The sequence below is a fragment of the Mauremys reevesii genome, linkage group 3, assembly GCF_016161935.1.
Source record: "Mauremys reevesii isolate NIE-2019 linkage group 3, ASM1616193v1, whole genome shotgun sequence".
Taxonomy (NCBI): Eukaryota; Metazoa; Chordata; order Testudines; family Geoemydidae; genus Mauremys; species Mauremys reevesii.
In genome coordinates this window covers 184,041,160-184,068,748 of record NC_052625.1, presented here as the reverse complement: position 1 = coordinate 184,068,748, position 27,589 = coordinate 184,041,160, and the positions used below count along the sequence as shown (strand labels likewise).

Sequence of the window (27,589 nt, the reverse complement as noted above, 5' to 3'; positions counted from 1 at the left end):
ATAGCAGAATCTTAGATTTCATTTTTAAGTACATTTCTGGCTTTCATGTTTGTGAAGACGAGCTTGAAAATGTGATTCCTAAAAGTTTGAAAGCCAGAAGGCAAATAAAAAGAACTCCAAATATGTTGTTTTTAAAATCTCATGATATTTAAGACAATTTCATGATGTTTTTGGAAGCTGAGTCATGATTTCTGAATGCTTTTTTTTAAAAAAAGCCTTCTTCCTCCATTGTACCAGACTTAACGTGATCCTTGTGCTCTATTAAGTACAAGGCCTGTATGAGATTAGCGCTGCTGCCTACTTTAACCATTCTAAAGAGGCTTGGGAAGAGCACAAGAGGCGCAGTCATGGCCCCAACTCCTAAGCAGTCAACATAGGTGGCTAGGCACATAGAGGGCAAACCGCAGCTCCTCAAACCTTCAGGAGACATTGTGCCTCTCTCTTAGCTTCTCTCCCCACCCCATGAGGCTTTGCTTTAAAGAAACAGGCCTATAGATATTGAGAGTTTTAAAGAAAAAAATGTGCTCCAAGTGCATTTCCTCTGCTCTCTAATAACATGATTTGGGTTATTTTTTTCTTATGCTGAATACTAAATATAAATACTGTTTTACTAGTTGTTTTTCTTTACCATATCATCAATGGAAATTGTACCCTAAAACCTGATGGAACACAGCTTTGCACAAGCTCTTGTTGTCATATCTGATATTTTACTTCATAGAGCCAGATCCTCAGTTGATGTAATATCAATGGAGCCATCCAGATTTCTAACATGGCCCATGATGTCTGTGACATTACTACACAGTGGCAGCCACTTGCATGGCTGTCTAAAGGGCTGAGGTGGAAAGTAGACTTTTATGAAGTCTTAAGGAGTGGAGTGAAAGTCACTGAGGAGTTATCACCACATGCTATACCAAACTGAATGTCTTTTCCATTTCCCTGATGATTCAAATCATGCATTGCAAATTATAGCCCGATACTAGTCCTATTGACTGCACTCTGATTATCCACACCGGTAATCGAATTGACTACTGAGGGCCTAAAACAGAAGAGTAAGGGCTGCAGGATTAGAACCACAGTTTGGGAGTTCTTTAGAGCCTTGGAATGTTGCACTGATGAATTAACTGAATTGAATTAAGAACTGCTACACAGCGAGTGTCTTTACTGGTAAAACCACCAGGCAAGACTCACAGGGCTTCCCGGGTCCCCAGCTCTGGGGCAACCCAGCTGGTGGGCTTCCACAGAGTGACACAGCTGATGCCCCACTCAGCTGGCATCCAGGAAGCTGAGCACCCATTCCGCCAAACATTTGGAAATGTTTGTTTGTTTCAGTACGGAACAAAACCCCCTCACAGTCTCAGAATTTTTCATGGAACACAAACTTTCATTGCAGCTCAGAACTAAAAATAACAAACTTCACCAAAAATAAACCAGTAAAGATTTAGACTCTACCTTAACCGATTGACCCATCAGGATTACCAATATACCCCTAAATCCATAACATTAGTTACCATACATAACTTACACGTGATGTCTGATATAGTTCAATATGGTCCCAATCCTGGGAAGAACTCTACGCCATGTCAGAGACAGTCAGCGCCCAGCTGTACAGAACCTATCATCTACTCAGAATATCCGATAACTGTAGTAGTTCATATATTGTGATGAGCTAACTGCTGGTCAGAGATGGCTTTTGATTAATGCCCTGTACACACTATAGGTCACTAGTCTTCTTTCCACCCCTGCCAGCTCCTATAATTGCCTGGTCAGTGTTGTAAGCCTATGAATCTTCCCGTAAGTCTTGTACTCACTACTGGATCAATAGCTTTAATCATCTTTATGGTCTCTCTTGTATTCATATACATTGTATGAAACAGCAGGGAATGGAAGGACAGAGGATTGTAGCAAAACAACTAACATGCAATAATTCTTTCCCAAAATGATGTCTCTGGAGAATTTTTATGTACCAGGTGTGGCGAGCAATTCCCATATTTATCTAGGGAAATTAATCAATGTGTTTAGTACTTGAGATATTCCAACCTAAATAAAATGTGTTTCATTCATGTTAAAAATCATATACATTATTATTTTTCTTAACCCTGGAAAGAAATTAACAGTGACAGTTGACAGTGAATATACAGTAGGAAATGGTTAAGTGATAAAACATGAACCTTGGGAATGGACTGATCATTTCCACCCATGATGTCATTAAAGCAGTTTGATTTCCAAATATTTCCTCTTGAGGCTCAAGTAAATGGTACTTCAGTACCTCACTTCAGGCTAGATTGTGAGTGGGAGTACAGCTCAGAGTCACAAAGGTATTTAGCTTCCTAACTCCCATTGATATCAGTGGAAGTTAAGACCCTAAATATCTTTGTGGATCTGGGCCTACCTGAGAGTAAAAGGGAGTAAGAATCCCTATTACACCCTACATGGGATACCTGATCCTGGATCCAGATACACAGGGGTAGAGAAGAGCTGTGCACCTACTTATTCCTTTCAAGTAAGTGGAAAGTGGGGATGATCTTTGGTTCCAGCTTCCTCCTATCTGGCTAGTATAGCTGAGCCTGAATGAGGATGTGGGAGACATAGTAATATGCTGGTTCTATAGGCCAGAAATAAATTACCACCCTTTGAGAGCAAGCATAAAGCAGGGAGGAATTATGACTCAGAAAAGCGTCCCCTGAGGCACATAGCCTTCTAGGGCTACTCCTGGGGTGGTGAAACTTCTGTACTATCCCTTGCTGAGCATTGTGCCTAAAGTTGGACTCCAGCCCTTAGCATTTTTTACAGATACCAAAGACATTGGACGCAGTCCCTCAGCCCTGTACAGTAGTTTTGCTGGAGTAAGGACTATGGAATAAAGACGTGCAAATGTATAGAGCTCAAAGCTTGTATTCCCAACACTTTACATTTGCTGCAAAGGTAGGTGAAGGAATTAAATTTATTTTGATGTGCTGGAAGTCAAAACAGCTTCCTTCATATGAATCATCCATCTCTGTTACATTACACAGAACTGGATCAAAACAAGCTTTCATCTTTTTGCCAGATTGAAGTGTGGGTGTCAGGGAGTAAAGGAACCGTTTTTTGTCTCCTCCCCCCACACATACACCAATTTTTTTCCCTTCTTCGTTGGAATCATAATGCCATCAGCTGTCCCTGCCATCTTCCAATTTCAAATTCTTTCTTTCCATCTGTTTTCATATATATAATCCAAATCAGGTCCTGCCTTGTCTTTGTATCAGAATTCATCATCATATGGCACCAATTCAGACCTGTAACATGAATAAAGATTGGTATTTATCATACCTGCTGTAAAGGAAGTGCCCTTTAAAGGAAAGGGAGCATGTAATTCCCTGCCCTTCACTTTCTCCTCAACCTTTAACCTTTTAATCAGTGGCCATAACCTGGAGAGATCTCACAATAGAAAGTTAATTATGAGGTCATAAAGATGAAAGACTCTGACTTGCATTTTCTGAAAGTATTTTACTTTTAAATTATCCATGATTTACCTGCATAAAAGCAAAGGAAGTTCTCAACGATTATTCTAATTGAGCCAGACTTTTCAAATCATTCAAATCCCAGCATTTCCAAGGGGAAATACAATCCTTTCAAACTGCTCTCTGAATAATTCCTATGAAAAAAGGAGAAGGCTGGAGTCTTCCATTTACCATTCTGACCGAAAACATGTAAATCAGAGATTGTAAGGGACATGAGGCTCAGAGGAAAGCTCTTAGGGGACTCACAAGTTATGTGTCTAGCATATATAGAAACTGAGATAGAATAGATTTAGAAAATAGAGCAAACTACTGGATTTCAGGAAAAATCTACATCTCTCCACTTTGAGAATATTATAGGTATTGAAAACACCAAACAAAAGTATATTTGGTGAACTTTATTTTATTTTATGATGATAAAATCTGATCAGATTTCTCTAGTAAGTGGTCTAGACAATAGACATCAAGGGTGTAATGAAGAATTAGCTTTGGCAAGATTACAATAAAATTATTAGCATATTTTATAGCCTCCAGTATTCTGGATAAGTAGATGGAAGGTTTGATATATGGATCAATAGATATAAAAAGAATGCCATAATTTACACTTGTGGAGCACCTTTCATCCAAGGTTCTGAAAAAGCTGTACAGAAGTAATTAAATCTCAGGTCACAAGAGCACTGTGAGGAAAGTAAGTAGATATTATATACATTTTACAGATGGTGAAACTAAAACACAGAGTTGTTAAGTGACTTGTACAAGAGTTCATCGGAAGCAGCAAGGAATACAACCCAGGAGTCATGACTTCCAGTCCAGTCTGCTAACCGCTAGACACACTGGCTCAAATTCACCCCTAGATTAGCCCCCCTGAAGTTAGTGGAATTCCACCAGGGATACATTTGGACCATTACATCTATTTACATGTAAATATACACCACAGAACACATATTATGTGGCAAAACATAGTTCTCACACTTGAGTATATCTTTGGCAGTTTGACAACAGCAGTTATACTTTGATAAAGATAAAAGGGTTCGCTGGTACTTAAGAATAAAAGGCTAACATATGGATCCTGCTACTTATGAGAAGTAAATAACTAATATTTGGCTTCTTAGGGTGTTTCAGAAATCATAACTGTGGTCACAAGGATTTCACAGATGTCGGTTCATTGGGTAAGGGACTCATTTAAGAAACCCATTTCTGGAAAAGCTCTATAGAATTTAATAGAAAATTACAACCTTCTATATTTTTAAATGCCCTATAAAAATCTATCCCTCCTGTAAAATTCTGAGGGAAGGTTAAAAAAATCCATAAGAAGGTTCACTCTATATTAAATTCTATAGGATTTTGGCATGTTCTCCATAGAAACATATTGATTTCATCCTTAATAAATTATATGTCCTCGCCACAAAAGTATGAAGCTAGAGACTGGAATATAAGACGAAAGGAAGGAGGAAAAGGAACTAAAAAGAAGAAGAGAAACTAGACAGTCTTGTAGTTCAGCTTGACCACTTTGGCATTAACAGGATTTCTTAGCTAGAAACTTCTGCCACATTTCGATTCTAGGAGGGAGACTTTAAGAATGGAACCAATGGACAAGTTCATTGCTGGCATAGGAAAGCACAACAAAATCAATCTAAGTTCAGATGAGCCTTCTTAGGCCAGGGATAAATCTGCCATATCAATACCCACCTTCTTATTTAATAAACAGGAATACATTTAAATGATATAGACTTTCCATACCATACCCTTTTACATTTCCAACATCTGTAGTTCCCTTCACTAAAAAGTACATTTACTAATCAGCTTCTTGCATGTGGTTGATGTCTGACATGAGAAATATCAAAGAGAAGCTGAGTTTGATTCCAATAATTCACTTTGGGTGTAAATTAATCTTATCAATCAAGGATATTTGAGGTCAGATTCTCAGTATAACTCCACAAGAATGCATCCCTAAATCAGAAATAACTCTACTGAAGTCAAGAAGTGTCCAGAAGTTTCCACCAAATTATCATCCTAATTCACAAATTCTTCAATTTTTACATTTAGATGAGAACCTTTTCCGGCAATCAATACTTCACCTAATGATGCAGTAGCAGCAATACCAATTAGCCTTGTTTAAAGCTGTGTTATACTACTCTTGCAAATACCATATTCAAGGTTACTGTCTTAGTCTAGGTTTGGAGGGAGGCCTGGGTTTGGATCCCGCTTCAACTCTATATTGTGTTGTGGTGCAGCCAGAGTCTATAACAAAAGTAAGTGCTACAACTGATGATAACCCAGAAGTGATACAACCAAGTTTTGGGTGTAGTGAGAGTTCCATTGTTAAGTCTTTCAGTGCATACCAGCACAGCTGTCACTTCCAGAAATGATTAATTTCAAGATGATGGGCATGACATTTTGATTTGGCTTGTGTTGTACTTCTCTAGCTACCTGTTACCCAGGGTTTCCTCCAAAATACCACCAGATAGAACAATCCGGTAACTTAGTACCTTAAAGATTGAGTCAGATATTTGATGTCCAACTTAATTACCTGAAAAACATTGCCAGGGTTAATATGATCAAGTATTATTGCCTCATAAGCTTTTAGCACCATCGGCATAGCAAATAAGAGGAAAAACATGAGGAAAGGATAAGATAAAAGGTTAAGGGTGAGATTTTTTCCCCTCTTTCCCCCCCTTTAATTATGCTGTTAACTTTCTGTCTGATGTATCCACTCCCATGTTCCCTAAGACAGTCAGTAGGCATGTGGTATGCATTGCATATGGATCAGCAGTCATGGCACTATTCCAGCTATAAATATCTGGATGACAGGTGTTGGCGTGGACAGATGGCCAGCAGCAGCCAGTTTTGGTATTTCCTGTGAGCAAGGAGCATCCACAATCACTGCACAGATATGAAGATTAGTCTACTAATCCTCTTCACGGCCTCATCTTCTGAGGCCTGAAGGCTTACAGAAAAGGGAACTCACTATTGCCACTGGTTGGTGAGATGGGAGACAGCAGCCCAGAGCTGCTGAAGAACTGCACTGGGGAGGGAGCAATCTGTCAGCATCTGTTGCAGAGCAAGGGGAATTGACTGAATGGGCCAGGCCTCATTTGCATTTTAGTTATGTAACTGTGTGGGGCATTTTGGTTAAAGTACAGTTACATTTTGTGTTAATGACCTTGCTGGGAAATCCAAGCACAAGACACTGAAACTGAATGCGCCTGGGGTCACTCTGACTGAGACTGCTTTCAGACACCATTGGATTAGGGAGCCTGGACAGAGCTGAGAAGAGGGAAAGAGAGGCAGGGAGGGAGGGGGAAAGGCTGCTACTTTCTGCTGGGAGTGCCTTTCTGGTACTCATGATTCTGTAAAGGGTCCTAAATACCACCCGGCCCTCTCTAATAGCTGAGTGGAGAGTGCTGCAGAACAATGGATGGTACAAGAGCTGATGGTGCAGCTTTGAGGGGGCAGACAGTGCAGAGCAGTGGCAGCAGTTCAAGACGACAGATGGTGTAGAGCAGCAGCGGCTGGAGCAGAGCTGAGGCAGCTTGTGCTGAAGTCACAGAGAGAGAGCAGCAGCCTACCTAAGGGATTCCACTGTGGGCCTCCCTACCCAGCAACTAAAGCTGAAACCACAGCAGGTGAGTCAGGCAGTAGAGTCCCCAGAGCAGCCGAAGAAGCACTGATCTGCCTTCCAACATCCGTGGACTTCTCCAGCCTAAGACAACTAACTGTGAGAGGGGAACTGGAGAGGAGGGAAGCAGCTAGAATGCACCAGCCACTCACAGTTGCCAGGAGAATCAGGTTGGAACTAATGTTAAGGCTCCCTGTGGTGGTGGGAGTCTTCCCTTGTAGAATTTGCTGTTTTAATAATGGTTGTTTTTTCCTAGTTTATTCTGTCACCTCCATTCCCTCCCCCCATAACAAATTTCTCTGTGTGTTAAAACTCCTGGACTCAGTGTTTGCGAGTGGGGAAGTATTGCCCATCAAGGGCCTCCACGGTTGCAGATATAATTTCCCAGGTTTCTGGGAGGGGGTTCGAGCCAGTGTTAGTTAAGTCTTTAAGAAAACCCCTAGAAAACTGAACCCAGCCCTTTGTACTGCCATCAATACCTGGCACAATTTGGCCCATAGTATCATTATTAGTATTGGAAAGCAGAGTGATGAAATGCCTTTTTCTTGCACTATTACTGGCCCAGCCAGAAGCAGGAAACATTCAAGACACTATTATCATGGAATTTCTTCCCCGCTTTTGCAGATACAGAGGTTCCAACAGAGTTTAAAAATCGTCTGAAGTATGGGGTGGGCGTTATTGCAAACAAAGTATGCATGAATGAGCAATGGCTGAGTTTATAAAATATGCAGCCAGTAATCCACGCCTATATCACTCCAAACAGAATCAAGCCTCTTAAGTTCACCATGGAACTTGAATGTTTAGTAACTTAATAGGCTTAAGCTTTATTCCTTCAAGGTAATTGTGCAGTTACCTTTAATAAAATACACTCAACATTGCCAGCAAACGTTCAAGTTAAATGAACACAAGAAATGTTAGATGCAACTTTATTATACTGTTAATCCTTGCTGGAAGGCTTCCTGGATTGTTTGACGGTAGTGTTGGTAGTGATGATAAACTAATTTGCCATGGCTCTTAGGTTCATGTTATCTTTTTTTATCAGCCTAAGGCTAGGTCAGAAAAGGAGAATTAAAAACATTTGAAAATCCAGAGTTGGTGAAATAGGTAATTCAAATGTCATTTCAGAATGTCAGCCTAGCAATTCCCTCCCTCCACACACACACAAAAAAGTGGATCATTAAATGATTCATTTAATTTTTCAAAGACATTTCATTTCAATAATTAATATAATGCATCACACTAGGGTTCCAAGTACCTTTATATGTAAGAATACCTCTCAACACTTACATTTGACCTATAAGAATTGAGATCTATCTGATTTTAAAATGCTAGCAAACAGTTGACATTAGATTTCTTCCCTGCAGTGGTCAGAATCAAATAATGCCTAGAATGTTGGAGTTTTTTTAGAATTTAAAGAAGTGACCCTTGGTAATATTCAGACCCATAAAATATATGCTGAAGTAAGAACAGGAAGCATGATGAGCTGTAAATAGCATATAGCATCATCTCTTGTAGTTCACCAAATAAATGTCACCCTTCTGCCAGGTGTTATTAGTAGTAGTCAGTTCAGATGACGTCTATGAGTTCTATTTAAAATACATCAAATGATTGCATTTATGAAACCAAAAATACTTTCTGTTTGGGAAAACAAGATAAACAACTATTTATGACAAAAAGAGCAAAATCCAAACAGTGTATGAAATGGCTGACACTACAGTCCCAGTTAATAATTGCCTAGCTTGTTGCGGGCTAGAAAGGCCATTCATAAAACAATCCTCACCCACTTAAAGTTCACAAATTCAGTTATATTCAGGGATGGCCAAGTGGGCACCAGAAGGTGGTTCCTTTTTTCTTGTGAATTCCATACCACCAAGTTCCTGTACAATCTGCAACTACTAGGACCAAGTCCTTCAAAATTAGCTCTACCATGCCACAAGGTCCTAGTTCAGGGAAATCATCTGCATCACCTCTGTTATAGCCCAGTTTGGTTCTGTGAAGTCAACTCAGTTGTTGCCTGGCCTGGTTCCCCACAGTCAACTCCATAACTGCCAGGTCAGAGTCCATGAAGTCAGCTTCTCCAGTCTGGGTGCTGCCAAGTCCAATTACACATAGTTATTTCTACTGCTACTTAGGTGTAGTCCTGTAAAATCAGCTCCGCTCTGGGTCCAGAACCTCAGAAAAGTGAGGCAAGACCCCTGGACAGAGTGCCTGCTTTTGCCCACACAATCTCTACTCAGACAGTCATCCTACTGTTGTTGAATTTGGGCTCACTGCCCAGTCAGAGTTCACTACCTGTCATCTCAGGGTGATCCACTTTTCCCAGTCTATTACTTTTCACCTAATGTTTCCTAAGAACTCAATATCTTTTTTGAATAGAGACAGACTGGCACATGCCCCAAAGCCTGTAAATCCAAGAGTAACTCTAGCTCACACACTTATCTATGAACCATCTCACCAAGGTAGCTCAGAAGATAATGAGTGGAAATGACCTCTTAAGCTTTCAGGCTCAACTTGGGATGCTAATGTGCAAACACTGCACAACTCAGCTTTAGCTCTCTTCTACTCAATTGGAGAATACTGTGCTTATGTGTGGATAAACTCTTCCCATACAAAGCTTGTTGAAGTGCAAATAAATAAAACTATGACTGGGATGTTGGAACTAGGGGTGTTGGGGATGCGGCATTACCCCTTGGCTTGAAGTAGTAATAACAGTCAAATACTTGGTTTCCATTTTCAGAATCCCAAGTATAAAAATAGTTCCAGTACCCCTGACGATGAAGATAACAACAGGGATTATGAGCCTAACAAATGCCAAGTGGCTACCAGCCCTTTCTAATATTCCACCACCTAATGTCAGGCACTGTATTGCAGCAAAGAACCGCCTTGACAAAATCTAGGAGGTGCCACAACAGCCACTTTTCAGAGATATGCGGGAAGTACCTCACTCCCAACTCATCAGCAGAAGACCAATCTGGACTACGTTACCGACTGTTTCCGCAGCAGACACTGTTATGCTATGGCGAACAGAACGGGAATGAGCTGCTCCTTTTGCAAGAAATTCCTTCCTCATCACTCAGCCTGATGAGAGACTCCCGGCTTCAAGCTGCCACGCTATCTTAGGTGCAAACGCAGTCATTTTAGTGGAGTGGGTGAGGTGTTTGGTAAATGACCAAACCTGGGGACTGAAGAACAGGCCTCTGTGTAGCTGCAGGGCAGTTGAGGATGCTGCACACTTAGTGAATGGCTGCTTGTCTCATGCTGGTCTATCAGGAGGATTTTCTAGACTCACCCTGAAGCTATTCAATGGGTAAAACGTGTGGTATGTCTACATAAGCCCTTTTGACATTTGTAACATTTTTCTTTTCTTTCTTTGTACTTATACATTTGTTTTATCTCTCTAATTTATATTTTGCAATTCGAACTTTTTTCCATCTGTATTGTACCACATGTGCATAATAACAACCTTTCACACTTCTCTACTCCTTCATAAATATATTTACACGAACCATATAATAAATTTGCCAAAAACAGAACACAAGCAGGTTCCAAACAATATCACATAAAACAATGTACAGAACTGCACTGGTGCAAAATTATAATGTAAATAAAGTCTGCCAAAGCTAGCTTCCCCCCTTTCTTTTATGAGGAAGCAGAGGGCTTCTTTTTCTATGTAAGCCTTATATCTTTGGGGCTTGCAAAAAATGTATCTGATTAGGGGAATTATGCTGAAACTATGCTGAAACATCATTAATACATATTCACTATTGAGATCCAGCTGGACAATAATACAGATCTGCAGGATTTTTTGCAATAAATTTGAAAGCTCTCAAATATGACTTATTTCATATTTTGTTGTGTATTTGAAAACAAAATGGGCCAGACTGATCTCATTCACCCCTACGTGAATCTACAGTAACCCCACACCACTGACTTCAAAAACAATGTTTCCCCCCAGCATTTGCAAAAAGAAAACAAACAAAAAATGAAAAGGATGATAATACCCTCAAAAGTGGATAATGTAATGACTGAAAATAGGGCCATTTTCAAGGCAAGATGCATTTGCAACAACCACCACAACAACAAAAGTTAAAACAGAGATTTTCTTCAGTTTCTTCACTTACCAGTTCAGTGACCTTTCGCATTGTGTGAGAGAGGCATACCACACTTCCCTCTGCGGCAACCAGTCATGGTTGAGAATTACATGCTAAGAGGGAAGGTAAATGGTCATGTGACTAGCATATGGACTGGTGAATCAAAAAAGCTGCTGTCAGGTCCAAGCTGTGTCACAAAATTATTAGATGATAGTGTCAAGTCACTTAATTTCTCCCATCCCTATCCTGACAGAGGAGTTCTGAAGATAAATTCATTAACATGTGTGAGGTGCTCAGATAATATGGTGGCAGGTGAAACAGAAATTCTTACAGAGATAGATTGCACAACAGCCATTGATGGGGAGAGACGCTGGAATGCCTGGATCTCCTCACTTAGCGATCCACCCAGTATTAACTCTTCAGTATCAGATATGGATTTGGGTGTTATGCAGCTATGTACTCCCAGCAGTGTGGCCAAGTTTGCTTCCACTGCATATGGCTATTTCCAGGGTTTGGGATCATTGCATTACTGAAATATTTTCCTAACAATGATCCAGATTCTGGCTTCCTTATGCCAATCAAGCCACATAAGGGACAACAAAAGCTCTCGGGTGAATATTCACAGTGCTAGAGAGGTGTCGAGCTAACACACACATCCAATGCATTAGACTAATGAGTTCTTCCTGTATGTTAGGACTACTTTGACCAAAAATTATTCTCTGATTTTCCCAGGTGAAAATAATTGGAGTAAGACTACAGTGGTTGGAGCATATTTTTAAGTGTTATATGAGGTTTTAGATCCATAGGATAGGATTTTCTAAAGCACACAGCACTGACCTAGCTCTACTTCCATTGAAATCTATAGTAAAATTCCTGTTGGCTTCCATGGGAGCAGGCCAATACAGGAAATTCCACCTGTGGCTCTCCTTGTATTTAGTGAGAGTGCTAGAGCTCAACCCCAGTTCAGCACCTTGAAAATGCGTGTTCAGGAACAAATTATGTTATATGTTCATAGAATAGCTCCTGGGTGAGGTTGTGTACTATGGGGATAAGTGAGCTGTGAATGCCTAGATTTGATAATAATGCTAACAAGTCTAATTTGTGATTGGCTTTTTTCACTAAAGAGTAAGACTCTGCTGTTGTGTCACTAGCTCGTACCAATAAAATAAAATCATGCAAAAGAGAACATTTTCTAGTGTGGAATTCTGGCCCTGTTGAAGACAATGGAAAAGTTGCCTTTGATTTTCATGGATTTAGGATTTTTGCCCCTAGTTTGTTGGTTTACGTTACCTTACTACCACTTCCTTATCACTTTATTCCATCTGTCTAAAAACATTGCTTGGACTTTTGTTCCTTTAAAAAGAAAAGAAAAAGTCTGCTTTGTATAGACATGGGCACAAATGGAAACCCTGCTCTGGACATCTCACATGTTGAGGGTATTTGAATTCCAAACACAGATCTGGTTATAAATTATATAGACAATAGAATAAGCAGAATCCAAAGCTCAGATTCAAATTTGGTGAATCTAGATCTGCAGCAATAACTGAATCCTGTGGCTTGATGTGATATATTTCATGATATACATAACATCCACAGGCAATACGGAGCAAATTGTAAAAAGAAAAAAAATGTCCACATATGGATTTATTAATTAATAAGCTTTTCTTTCCTCTCAACTTTAAAGTTTAATGTTTGTCTTTCCTGTAAGTAGTATTCTCCATTCTACTAGTCTGCTTTCATAGGTAATGGTTTTTGTAGGAACTGGCCTGGAAACTTTTTCCCTGTGTTTAACAGAGGAAATATCTGAGTAAGTTTTGTGGAAATTGCTAGCTACAATGAACTACCTTAGCCAGGTTGCACTTATGAATGGCTTTAGGAAAATATATTAAGGCTGTGGATTTGTTTTATTTAACATAGCTGTAGCTTGCTCCTTAGGAAAAGGGGCATATCATCTTTGGTTAGCTCTTCCTCCCCTTCCCCATTCAAGTTTCCACACTCAAGCAATGAAGACAAGAGCTATTTAAGGATGAACTGCAAATGTTTCACACATTCGCTTAAAGAAAGCACTTGAACATTTTACAAACTTGCAAAAGCATCTTTGATCTGTAGAATACCAGGCTCCACCTCCCAGGAGAGCAAGCTTCCTCATGAGATATTTAGCCCTTCCTGGCTTTCCAAAAACATTAAATCTTAACAAATATTTCTCCATCACTTGAAATCTTTATCTCAAGACTGCATGCCCTTCCAAAAGGTATTCTCCAAAACCCAGCCACAAGGCTTGACGTTACTGGGTAAATTCTATGGCCCATGTTATGCAGGAGGTCAGATTAGATGGTCACAATCCTGGCATTAAATCTATGAGTTATTCTGTTCAGAAGAACATGATAACTAGCCCCTCTCTCACACAGCATTTTGGTATTAAAATTTCAAAGGATAATTAAACATATGGATCTGAAGCTCAAGGAGGGTTTGGGTTCAGTTCAAGTTTTGGCAACAATTTATGTCAGTCCCTGGCCTTTTTAAAGTAAGTTTATTCAAGAGGCGGTGATGCCTATAGGGAAGCAGAAGACTTTCTTTATTTTTCAGTGTGTTCTGCACCCAAAGTTAATGAGTAAGATGAATGAAGAGCCTCTCAGAGCTCTATAGCGCAGAACTCCTGAATGAATCAAACACTGTGAATAATAGGGAGTGAACACTGTTAATGTGCTACAGTGACAAGAACAGTTAGGGACTTACTGACATTTCACTGTAGAGTCTATATTAGGATTAGAGAACTTTGTTCCTTTAATTAATACAAGGCATAACTTTTACTCCATGGCTTCTCATCCTTGTCTGTCACTTTTTATTTCTTTTTAACTTTAGTTCTTTAACAAATCCCTCTTTTCAAAGACCAAAAGCTGATATATTCTGGGGAAATGCCAGCAAGATGTTAAAGATTGGCACAACTAGCTACTGTCATTCTATCAAGACAATAGGATTTGAGTGAAAGGGGTAGAGTTCTCCATGCAGAATTTAGCTGCTTAATCCTCTCTTGTGGGCTGGCACGAAATCAACAAAGGAAAGAAACCAAATTACCCAGCTCTGCTTTGGCAGATTTAACCACTGTCAGCAGGCCAGAAGTTAATTCCCTCATATTCTTGTTTGCCACCAACTACGGTAGGCCTCACTGAGGCAGGTTTCCTGTGTAAATCTGTCAGCTGAAATGATGCACAGCATGAAGAAGGAGAGAAAGGACACGCAAAGAGTGTGGTCCTTTTGCCAAATCAAGCCCCCAAAAGTCAGAGGCTGGCATTGGAGCTACCTTTTTTCCTTCAGACTGAGTGATGTTTTGTCGTGAGACTAGAAAGATTTATAGTTTCTTAAAACCTGCCCCCCTACCAGCCCCCAAAATGAAACTTTCTTACCAATAATTGTGGATTGTTGTTACATTAGGCTATGTGTGTGGGAGCTTGTTTCCATACTGGCATTCTGCAGAAGCTTCCAGCGGCTTAGCATCTTACTGAGAATTAACAGGATGTAGGGTATGATATGTTAATAACGACAACACAGTCATCAAGGCTAGGGAAATTGCACTAGAGGAAGGAAATGCAGCATCAGTTTGCTATGACACAAATGCCTCTTTGCCTAGTCACAGTATATGGTGCTCTTAAATGTCTGCCCAGACTAAGTTCTTGTATGGATAACGTGACATCACCAAATGAATTTGTCATTTCATTTGGAAATGAAATGACAAATTGTCATAGGATGAGATGAGTAAGGTGCAAAGTATTTGCAACAAGATGCACCATAATTTGAATCACAAGGCTTTTTGTATCTCATTGTGAACTCCAAAATGGACCTCATTTCTGTGGAAAATTTTACTGAGACATACCTTTTAAATGGTAAAAAAATGGTACTGTTGTCTAGTGAAAGTCAGCCTTTTTTGTGAAAGAAATAAACCCATTTCTGAGTGAAAGAGGGCAGAAGGGAGCCCAGTTTTACAAGTGGTGATAGATTTCACCCCAAAATCATGATTATTTGTGGATTTCACATTTTCAGTGTAAAATAGACATTTGCTCAAAACAGAGAGAAAAACAGATTTTGAGGGTGTAAGCAATCATGCAAAAATGTAGATTTGTCTGTGAAATTGAAAGTGAAATGGTGTGTTTAGCACTTCTGCTTTCTATTGTTCCCAATGTAGACAGTAGCTTCCACTTACTCTAGGCATTGTGTAATGTGTTAGCAATAATGCATATCCCCACTGTAAATATTGTGCTTGAGTAAGTGAGCCTGGTTTAAATAGTGATAATTCCTCTCTTTCTCTTTTTTTTTTTTTTTTAAAGCAAGTATTAATTCATTCTTCATTCAGTAGCACAGCCGGGAAAGTCTACTTCTAGTGGTAGAGTTGAATCTAGTCCACAGAGGACCATTGTGTTCACTTTTGTTGGCAGTCCCAGGAGACTGGACAAAGTGAAAGAATGGTGCAGGGGATAATGGCACTTAGATTCAGGTGATCTGGGTTCACTTCCTGTCTCAGCCGCTTCCTGTGTGCCCTTGGGCAAGCTACTTAGTAAACCCTGTGCCTCACTTCACCATCTGTAAAGTGGGCATAATGCTTTGCTTCTTCATAATGTTGTGAGGACAGAATCATGGAGTTTAAGGTCAGAAGAGGCCACCAGATCATCAAGTCTGACCTCCTATATATCACAGACCACTAAACACAACTCATCCGCCTCCGCACCAAACTCAACAACCAGAAATGGATGAAAGTATTACAGCTCTCAGCAGATAACCGATGGAGTGCCACAGGCAGAAAACAGGAGGGACTGAGGTGCACCAATCCGTCAGTAACAGTTGGGAGCTCATATACTATGGTTATGAGGGCCATATAAATAGCTACCTAGATGAAACAAGTTGGAATGTTCACGATTAGGTGTGGGTGGATTCAGAGAAAAGGTACAAACAATCCAAGTCATTTTTTCCATGGACTCTTGGGGTATGGCTACACTTACAAATCGTCCAGCTGTGCAGGGCCAGCGCTGGTGTGTGGCCACACTCACAGCTACCAGCGCTGCAGTGTGGCCACATTTGCAGCATTTGCAGCGCTGTTGGGAGTGATGAATTATGGGCAGCTATCCCAGCATTCAAGTGGCAGCAACGTGCTTTTCAAAAGAGGGGGGTGTGGGGCAGTGTGACAGGGACCGGGGGGGGGGGAGAAGAGAGAGTGGATTTTTGGAACTGACACTGTGCAAAATCAGAAAATTTTCCCACCCCCTTACTGTTAACTGCAAACAGCCTGCATCCAACATACTCTCTTTCCCCCCTCTGCCCCCTCTACCCGTTTCTCTCAAGCAAAGCAAACACTCAACCCCTGTGAATGACTCCTTTTCTCGCTGCTGGTCAAGCAAAATGCAAACACTCAACCCCTGTGAATCACGCAGGGAGGAGGATCTCATTTGATTGTTCACAGATTGATCACAGCAAACAGGAGCTGATAAGCAGCTCCGGTAGAGCAACGGAGCTCCGGAGGTTCACAACAAAACAAAGAGAGGCTGCATAACAAAACAAAGGGAGTAATTTAGTTAAAAGCATTCTGGGATACACCCTTATACCCTGGAGGCCAATAACAGCGCTGGTGTGTGGCCACACTTGATGACCAGCGCTGCAGCACCAGCGCTGCAATCCTTATTCCCCATGCTGAGTGAGGTGTACGGCCAGCGCTGCAGCCAGGGAGTTGCAGCGCTGGAAGTGCCCTGCAGGTGTGGCCACTTACTAATTGCAGCGCTGGAAAGCCTCCACCAGCGCTGCAACTCGCAAGTGTAGCCATACCCTGAGAAGAGTAATTTTCTCTCTCAGAATGCCCCCAGCTGTGAATACTCACTGATGTATTCTCACTGCAAATGCTCCCACTGCCACTTTGGAAGCTCTTTGTGGGTTGGCAATGGGAAAGCAAAGGAAGGAGGTTGAGAGGAAAAGAAGGAAAACAAAAAAAAGAAATAAAAATGACCAGCAGTAGCGTGGAGATTGTGGTGAGAAGGGCTGTGTAACCACCACCACTCCGAGAGGAAGCAGTGGGGTCCCGAGCCTGGTAGTAGTAAAACAGTGCACCTGATCATCTGCCTGTGTAATTGGCATGTGGCCCGCTGATAAGCTGGAGGGGGCTTATGACAGACCTTTGTGAACATTGGGATTCATGGAGGAGTCTCAGTTTTCTTGTTTAAGTGAAGTCTACAGGCTGTTTCCTTGTGATGTTAGCCTGGAACATGTAAACATTTATAGGCCACTGGAAACCAAAGCCAACCCATCACCACAGTTGGGAGAACCAAGCAGATAGGCTCCACTGCCGAAGCAATGGCTGAAGAGGACCAAAAACTGAGGTGACTGCTACTCACTCCTCACTCAAGAACCTGCCATATCACACATGCACCCATTGTTTATTGTTTTGGCAGCTGCTGCAGACAAAACCTCCCTCCTAGTCTCCCTCCTCCTCGCAGCACCATTAGAAGTATATGGAGAATGTACCACATAGTCCTTACCTCCCCCCGCCAACGTCACCCCACTCCAGCCCCATTGGCGATGATACCAGCTGTGGTGGTAGTGATTTCAAATGCCCAGAAATTCACAAGTGCTATTTATCACCTACTCCCTTCCTCCCTAAAGTTCTTCACTGCCCTGTCACAGAGAAGAGCCATGATGCAATGATTTATTCAGGTGGCAAGCTTTCCTCATGTTTAAAAAGGTTAGATCATCCAGTTGGAAGCAGAAACAATATAGTGGAAGCCATATCATGGACTTAGGTGGCCATTCACAGAGTGGGAATTGTGACTAATAAAGCTGTGTAGTCGGCAGTTTGCAAACTAGCTGGCCAAGATTTGTTCCTGACAATGATTAATTAATTATTAGGAATAGCAAATACTTTCATAAAAGCTCTTTGTGGATAATGGAAAGAAGGGCTGAATTTTTGGAATGAGTTGCTCATTGCCCATTTCTCACCCACTGTAATTATGGAGGCTGACTGGCCCTCTCATCTCTAGAGGCCAACCCTGCAGGTCAGAGAGGAGAGGACGCAGCATGGAGACGCTTGCAAGCGTACTTCCCAATATTACATGTCTTTCACTGGATAAATACAGAAGCATCTAGATGGTCAGTCTGGCTCCTTTCTTATAATAGAAAAATTCACTCTAAAAGTCACCACAGGCTTACTTGTCTTAGCATTACTTGCAATGGATTAATTTTAAGCATAGTCTCTGTATGTCAAAGAAACTGCTCCATAGTAATGGGTCAAAGGACATGGAGCCTGAGCCTCCTCCTGTTGGAGCAAATGGAAACAACTCCCATTGGCTCTAAAGGTGCAGGATTGAGGCATTGGAGATCAGGTCTCATTAATTATCCAAACTCTCTTGAACATCTTACACCTGTAAAACGCAAAAGGAAATCTTGTGTAAATAGCTTTTCTCCTGAAATTACTACAAGTATTTTTTTGCTTCTGGGAAGGCTAGAAATATTGTGGAATCAGTGTCTCGGTGTATTTTGGTATTTTTGGTTCTGATCCTGGGCAGAAGGGTATGAAAATAAAAATGCACTGTTGAAGTTAATTGAAAATTCCCAAACCACTGGAACAGGTTCATTTCAACATGAGGATTCCAGGGGTAGATGATCAGATAGTTCAAAATTGCTTTACCCACTTCTTGTACAAACTAATTTAAAAAATGTTGGTTTCTGAGAAAGTAGGTCTGTTCACAGGTACAATGGTCATGCTCTGCCTGTCCTGTTACCAATTTATCTATGCTGAACACAGGCAGCATTTTGCATTATGATCAGTATAAGTAGCAGCCCTGCAAACACAGCCTAATCTGCACTATTACATCATATGCAGAAATACCATCTTCCGATATAGAGATATAGAAGATATCGAACTTCTGGTAATAACAATGGATTTCAAGGACAGCCAAGAAAGCAAGAATGATTCCCAAGGGCCTGCCCACTGGGGTCAATGGAAAGACAATGGGGCTTTGGATCATGTCCAAAAGGAAAAATGTAAACACCAATTTTAGTTAACTCACATACACTGTAGGAGAAGGGAACACTGCGGTCTTTGCACCTTTCCTTATGACTGTAGCCAGATTAAAGCTTTCCACAACAGATCTCCCAGCTCTGCCACATTCAGACCTGGCAAACTCTTTACAAAATTAAAAAAAAAACCAAACAGAATATGTGCATTTTAAGAATAAGAATTGCTGGTGAAAAACAAAACAAAGGGTCCAAATTCTTCCTGCAGAGCTTCCTGCACCCCTGTGGGCTAACCAATCCCCTGATTGGGTGTAAGTGAGGGCAGGATTTGGCCCACATAGTTTCAAAAATGATGTGAACTCTGTAAAAAGTATGTTTTTTAAAGGATTTCCTTCCTGTCAGCAAAAAGCCACAGACTTCAGAGGAGCGGATTCAACCACATGTGTGTTTCTTTTCATGCTTCCTAATCAGATGTAATGATTGCCTACACTGCAGAGATAGTTCTAATTCAAGGATGTGCATTCCTGAGACTTAGGAGTCTGCCAAGTATAGAAACAAACATTACAAGCTACACGAGGTGACTTATGCCTCCAGGCTTTCCTGCATGCGGCAGGACTGGGGAATCAGTGGAGTGCTGCTCTCTGCCCTGGGCAGCCGTAGAGTTCTCAAAGGACAACACTGCGGGCCTGTGTCCAGTGATCATCCTTTTCTTGGGATAATGGGCTACTTTTCTGAGAGTGTGGAAGAACGTCAGCAGAGGCAAACGCCCTGATAGGAGTTGTGACTGTCTCCACAGACCGCCTAACTAAAAGGTGTGATACTGACCACCACAGTCCACAATAGATCAATTCAAGGGCAGTGATCCTCCACAAAATTCAATTCATAGGTTGAATTGTGGATTCTGAGGACTGACCATAGATTAAAATAATGTTCTCTCAACATGGGGAATCACAATCTCTTAGAGAAGCACTAGAGCACATATGCGCCAACAGTCAGATGTGTGTCTTCTAAAAATACAAAACTGGAAAAGGAGTGGAAATTTGACTGGCAAATACCTTCAAAATAGGATGAGGCAATGTGATCTAGTGGATAGGGTACTGTGCTGGGAGTGAGACACCTGGCTCTGTCTCTTCTCCCAAGTCATTTCTATATGTGTCTCTCTTTGTCTGACTAGTCTAGTTAGACTGCAAGCACTTTGGGGCAGTGACTGTCTCTTGTGTGTTTGCACTGGACCTAATAAAAAGGGGCTTGATCTTGGCTGAGTGCTACCTGCAATATAAATCATTTTTCCCAAAAGTGAACCAGTGTTCCTGATGATAATTAATTATGGTGCAACTTTTCTGTACTGTGCAATTCAGATCATCTCCCCAGCTCCAACTGATTCACTGTGAGATGCTGAGAGGCAGCCAGAATGCCATCAGCTGTTTGAAACTAAAAGATTGAGTTATGGTACAGTTGAAAACTGTCTATGCATATGACTTTGATAACAGGAAGAAATCAATTCAGAGACATCAAATCCATTCACTCTTTGGAGGATATTGAGTGTCAGTTTTACATTACTGACTGAGCAAAACCAGGTAAGAAGGAATTTATTACATTTTGGAACTTTTAATTGTCAGACCTGGAGGATAAATGTAGGCTAGCAGCACCGGTTATTTTCAAGTTGGAACGTACTAAAGCCTATTTAAAAACTTTATGGTTGAAAAGCATCTAATCATGGAGACATTTACTGCACCGGGTGTTTAAAGATGGCACTCTGTATTCATTTATTGAGCACTCGTGACTTGCTATAGAGAGCTTTGCTAACCTAGGTGTAGTAATGTATTATAAAAGAATACCTGAGGTTGTTTTCAGAATACTTACATGGTACAGTGGGCTCATACACTAACATTTTGCCTCCATAGAGCTAGGTTAAAATCTGCTTAGGTCCCTCATTCCTGTAATCCAAGTTTGTTTCTTGCCACCAAAATCCCAGCAGACAGTTTGAAAATAGTAAATCAGAACTGAGGGGCACTGGCAGAGTTCTACAGGGAAGCATGAACAGACCTTTCCATGTTAATTGTGATGCTCATGGTTTTGCTATCAGTCACTCACTGATGTCACAAACCTCACTCAAAACCTAAACTAAAGAAGTGTACAGCACAACCCTAGTTTGCTGAACCATAATGGGTAGTCACCTCAGGATAGGGACTGTCTCTTACATTGTGCTTGCACAGTTCCTATCCCTGATTGGGGTTCCTAGGTGCTACGGAAATACTAATAATACATTAAATAAAAATAATAGTAACGAAGGTTTACTCCTGGGGGAATTCTGCAGCACTGCGCAATGCAGAATTTTGAAGAAATTAACATTGTGCATGCAGAATTTCCCTTCCTCCAGAGAAATGGGCTGCAGTGCTGCTAGCTGCCACTAGGGCCTGCTGGACCCAGCAGAGGCCAACTCGCACATAGAAGACACTGCCAGGGGGAGGGAGCCAAAGGGTTCTTGGCAGCTGCAGTTCCCAGCACACCCTGAGGGAAGGAGAGGGCGGCACACAGGAAACTCTATGTGAACCTGGGACGAAGCATCAGGCTGTTTCTCCCTCTGGATCCCTGAGCTCAGGCAAAGGGGGCTCTGTAGCTGGCCTCTGGGGGGATGGGGTGCAGGTATCTGCACTGGGGGTGCCCTGCAGTTGGGCTCTGGGGAGGAGGGGATTCAGGTGAATTGGCTGGTTTGGTCTATGGGGGTTGGGGGGAAGGGGTTGTGGGTGTCTGGCCCCCTGGCTGGGCTCTGGGGAAGGGGCAGAGAAACAGGAATTGGGTTGTTGTAGGGGTTTCTTTAACTCTACTCCTGGGGGAATTTTTGTGTGTGTCCATATTGTTACAGACATACTTACTGACAGGTATTTTGAAATAAATTACCAAATAATTGAAACTGGCATGATTATGTAGTGTTATTTTGACAAATAAAATTTTCAGAATGTTGCAGAATTTTAAAATATTGTGCACGGAATTTTTAATTTTTTGGCACAGAATTTTTATTTTTTTGGATGCAGAATGCCCCCAGGAGTAAAGCTTATGTCCCCAGGGTTGTACTCCTACCCAAGACTCCCAGAAAAGTGGCCACCTGCTGATCAGGTCAACTAATTGGTGAAGGTCAGCCAAGCTAACAAGTCAGCCACTGTTTTCCTCAATATGTTTTGGGGATATGAATCTGAAGAGCAGCTTTTTTTTCTGACTCAGAGTCCAACTACCCTTCATCTGATATCCTGTTTATTCAAAATATTCAGATATCCCCCAAGGCTTCCCAATAATCAGGTTTGAACTGCATACAGATTTTTGCAAGGATTTGGGATGGGCTTTTGTTCCTTAAGTGTGACATGAAACAATTATTGACATTGCAGTAAGTGATCACTTGAAACACTGGCCAAGAAAGAAACTATGCCATAACCAAATATAACATGATATTGGCAGCAGGACCCTTTTCTTATATCAGGAGCTGCCTCCAAAACAAACTATTTAAAAAGGCCAGAAAGATAAACACAAGGACATCATGTCAATACAAGAACTGATCCTATATCTAGGCACACAGAAGTTTAAGGCATAGAAACTGTGGGTCATAGACTTAAATACCATGAAGGGGAAAGAGGCATTATGAAAAGATATCCTTTTTAAAATATTAGGTCCCATAGGAACTGACAGTGAAAGTTACAGAAATTCTCATACAACATATTGACAATATAATCCCCAGTTTAAAAAAACCACAACAGAATTAGCACAAGCCTTTTTTCAGACTAAGGAAAATCTTTTCAGGCTGATGCAGATCCTATTCCTAAAACAAAGCTCTCTCATCTGGACTAAATCATTCTGAGCTACAGCAAACTCCCCGGTTAGAGTACATTTTTCATAGCTGGAGCAGACCTTTTTGTAGGGCAGGATTCCAAGCTAACCACGTTTTTCAAAGCTGAAAACAAGCCTGTATCTAAACCAAGCCCCCAGGCTAGAGAAAGTCTTTCAGGGGTAGGGCAAGTTCCAGCCTAAACCAGGCTTCTAGGCAACTCTAGTCCCAGGTTGATGATGCCCTTCAAAGCTGGAGCAGGTCTCTGCCTAAGCCAAGATCACAGGCTACACTGACACTTTCAAAACCAGGGCAAGTTTTATAGCTCTTTAACCCTGCCATCCTCTGAAGTCCAGTCAATCAGAAATCAAGTCCCAGTGATGGAACACTCCATCACACTAAACCATGCTACCTTCTATCCTACATTTTTCTTTTAAAGCAGATCAGAGCTCAGCAAGTGTGGCAATATTTAATTAGTATTTATTTTCCCCAAGGTAAAAATAAATCAAGCCAGAGCACAACACCTAAGAGCATCTTCATTAACAAAATTAAACTAGAGCCCAGGCTTTGTGATTAATTACCACTTCAGACATTTGGTGTAGATCAAGAAGTGGCTCCAAAGGCCACCTTATGGTACTACAAGTGTCTTTCCGTCAGTAGCAGTGCAGGCCAAACACCTTCCACGGGAAGGTAGCCAAACATGTAAAATAGACTTGCCACTCAAGAAAACTACTGGAAGAGTCATTAAGGTTCATTGGGCCAAATCCTGAACTTTTCTTACGTCCTTACTCTGGGAAAAGCCCCGGTGAAATCAGACAGGACTCTAGAATAAAACCAGAGGAACTGCTACAAGACGCACTGAGTTCAGTCAAATAAAGAGTTTATAATTAGATACCTAGCGGTGCTTGGCCTCTGTAGCTGGATAATGCAGGGGATTGATAATTCATATATAGCTTTTCAGGTCTGGGTCACTGTTCACACAGGTTCAACCACTCTTACTCACACCAAATAGTACCTAGGGTGACCAGATGTCCTGATTTTATAGGGACAGTCCCAACAGTTGGGGCTTTTTCTTATATAGGTGCCAATTACCCCCCACCCCCATCCCGATTTTTCACACTTGCTATCTGGTCACCCTAGTACCTAATTCCCTGAGGAGTCCCAATAATTCAAAGGAGTAAGGCCGAGCCTTAATGGTATAAAGGTACCAGATTCCCATTGATTTCAATGAGAGTTAGGGGCCTAAGGATGTGGGCCTAAGATACTACTTAGCATAGTAAGGATGGCAGAATCTGGCTTCTACATTTATTTATTTTTCAAAGGAGTCCTGTGACTGCAGGATGCCCTCCTAGACAATGTGCCAGCATTTCATGTACTTGAAACATAATGCATTTGTTGGAGGGGAAGGGCGAAATTCTGTCTCATTTATACCATTGTAAACCCAAAGTAGTTCTTAATGGCTTTGTTGGATTTACTCTGGATTTTCTTTGGCTAAAATGAAAGCAAAATTTGTCCTGACTTTTTTTTTCTGTTGCTTTTGAAATAAAAATAAATATCCTAGCAAAATATTAGCATGTTATGATTAGAATAAACCTCATTTTATAAGATTTACTAAAAACAAATTATCCATCTTGAAAGAATTAGGGAATAATTTGCATGTGTTCATGCTTATACTGCGGGGGATATTTTTTTTCTCTTAACCCCTGTCTGTTCTGTTCATGCTTTACTCTATGCTCATCCAGCCCACGTCTGTGAGATCAGAATTATTGAAATTGTGCTTACTTCATTCTTTTCTCTCCATTAGAGCCAGAACTGTTTTAAATGGGAGTCCCATTAATGAAGGATATGAAAGACAATATTGAAGAGCTACTGCACATACCATAGGTGGAATATAAAGAGTATGGCAAAGAGGGAGTGCTTTTGGTTCTGCTTTTACTTGGGAGTCCAGTTGGATCCTGATCTGCTTCTGAATGCCAGATATCAGTAGCCTAGAGTGAGTTTTCCCCTTCTCTGCTTGGCTAGAAACTCATGGCTTTTCTTGTATGTGTGAATGTCATCATAGTCATCCAAACGGTGACAGAGCTAAAAGAAGGCCTGGGGGGAGGAGGCGACCACACCGCAGTTTGTGTGGTGCCTTTTCAAACATATTATGCAGTTGACAAAAGGAGGTGTATGACATGCTTTTCACACAGGGCTGGAGGGCTCCTCTCTCAGACAGTAATGGCAGCTTCTGTCCTGTGGGGCTGGGCCTAGCTCCCCACTCCAGCATTGCGACATGGCTCACGGGGTCACATGGCACTGCACCCCCATGCACCATGTCCTAATGCCACTCACTCAAATTTGGCCTGGCTGCCCCTCCATCATGACTGAGTGGGGCATCCCCCAGAGTGGGGAGCCAGGCCCTGCCGTTCTGGACAGGAGCCACCATTGCTGGATGTATGCAAGACGGGCTCACACTCCAACCCGCCACCGCTGTTCCCTCCGTTTGCGAAGTTTGGCTCCACCACTGCATGCAGACCTTTGTCATGCCCCGATTGGATCACTGCAATCAATGAACTATCTGTGCTAGATAAAATCTAGTTAGAGGTAATCTGATGCTCCAGGAGCAGGCCAGAAAATAAATTGTTACTCAGAGACTCCAATTTTCTTTGCCACTTTCTTCAGAGCAACTCCCTCACTGTCCACCCAGCCAGATAGTCTGGCTCGCATTCAGAGAGAACAGGGCCAGGGTTTCTTCTACTCTTTATCCACTCCCTACCCCAAATAATCAAGTGATTAGCCATTACTCGCCTCACCATGGTCAGAGTCACAATCTGAGCAAGATAAAGAAGGGGAGCAAGGAAAGCCATATTACCCCACAAAGCAGAATACAGGCTGTATCAACCTAGCCCTTAGTTCTTTGTTGGACTTCCACCAGAAAGCAGAATATCCCTTTACTGGCTTCAGCCGAATTGTGAGTGTAGAAATTTGGTCAAATCCAAAATGAACAGCAAAACTCTGGGGGCATGATCCAAACTCCAAAATTAGTATTGCACATATCCCAGAGCCAGTGAGTTTGTATAGCTCTATGTGCAGTGCCTTCATTCTGAGATATACAATAGGAATGTTTCTCCTGTACAAAGTTTTTTGCCTATACAAGATTAAATTCTGCTCCCAATAACATTGTTATACACGCAAAGCCCAATCATCACATTATTTATGCACTTAATTCCCAGTGACTTCAACAGGAATCATATGCCCTCAACCAACAGAATAATTATGACCCTGGACTGACTCCACTGATTGAAGTGAAGTTGCTCCAGATTTACAATAGTGTAACTCCATGCAGAAGTTGACCCTCAGACTTCATGTAAATTATGCCTAATCTGATAAGATTTTGTTCAAGCCTTTTTTAAAAAAAGCTTTAAATAAAATTAATAAGACTTTAAAATTTGATCCTCAGTTTTAATGATTTAGAAGCTCCCAGGGCTTCTTCCCCTCTTTAAGGAAAGAGAATAAATTCTGACAGCTGAATAAACACAAAGGGTCATGTGTCAGTTTAAGGGAAAGGGTTTTAATTTTGACACAGATGAAGTAAATTCAAGGATCCCCAATGGAAAGGACAAACAGGGGCTAGACTGGAGCAGAGGACTGGATCTTGAGACTCTCGTATGAGCGCTCTAACCAGGAGACTACAGAGTCATTCTCATCCTAGATGTCACTCTGGCCCAATGACACTCTAATTATTTATCCAAAGTTTAACAATTTTGTGAGGGAGCCCCGCACAAGAATATCCCAGAGCCTAGTGCCTGGGGCACTCACCTGAGAGGTGAAATATTCCTGTTCAAATCACTTCCCTCCCTCAGGTGGATGGGGGACTTAATCTGGGGTCTCCCACATTCCATGTGTGTACTCTAATCACTGGACTAAACGTTCTGAGGGAGCTGTCTCTTCCTCCAGCTATTTTATGTGAGGCCTGGTAGGTGAATTCAGAGCCTGCTTACCTGTAGACAAATTAGGCAGACAAACTGCCTATCTGCCTCCAGTTCATGCATCATTCTGGGGCTTAGACGCCCAGGGGCTGCAGTGCTCATGTACAGAGATAGAAACACAGGCGCCTAGGGAAGTTTTACTGCAAAAATGTAGGCACCAAATGAGCACCTACAGGGTTCAGAGGCAGCTGAGCAGGGGGTTTGTGAATCCTGCTGGGGCCTGATTCTGGGATTTGGACACTGAAAGTAGCAGTTAGATTCCTACATCCTTTTGTGAATCTATCTGCAAGTATCTATTTCATACGGAACCATTCATTGTTCAGAACTAGCTACACATACAGATGAAAAACTTGGATGATTTAATACCTGCCTCCACATCTACTACAATAAGTAGAAGATAGACAACAACACAGAATGCTCTCTTCTCTTCTACCAATGAGAAACAATAGATTTCCCCCTTCAAACACATATACACCCCTTCCCTCATGCTGTCACACTAATTTAGTTTATTTCGCTAAGATGAAAGATCTCGGAAAAAATGTGGCATTTGTTTCCTATACTTTTCTTTCAACAATTTTGCAGAGCTTTAACATTGGCTGAAAATGGGT

At 41.5% G+C, this 27,589-nt stretch overlaps 1 long non-coding RNA gene across 1 annotated transcript; it reads right to left on the bottom strand.

Moving 5' to 3' along the window:
* Positions 1–2,876: 2,876 nt before the first annotated feature.
* LOC120401836 lies at positions 2,877–21,196 on the bottom strand. Its single transcript, XR_005596769.1, has 2 exons — positions 21,057–21,196; positions 2,877–3,272 (listed from the first exon to the last, which is right to left on the bottom strand). It is a non-coding gene; the product is annotated as an uncharacterized LOC120401836 (long non-coding RNA).
* Between the last annotated feature and the right edge of the window lie 6,393 nt (positions 21,197–27,589).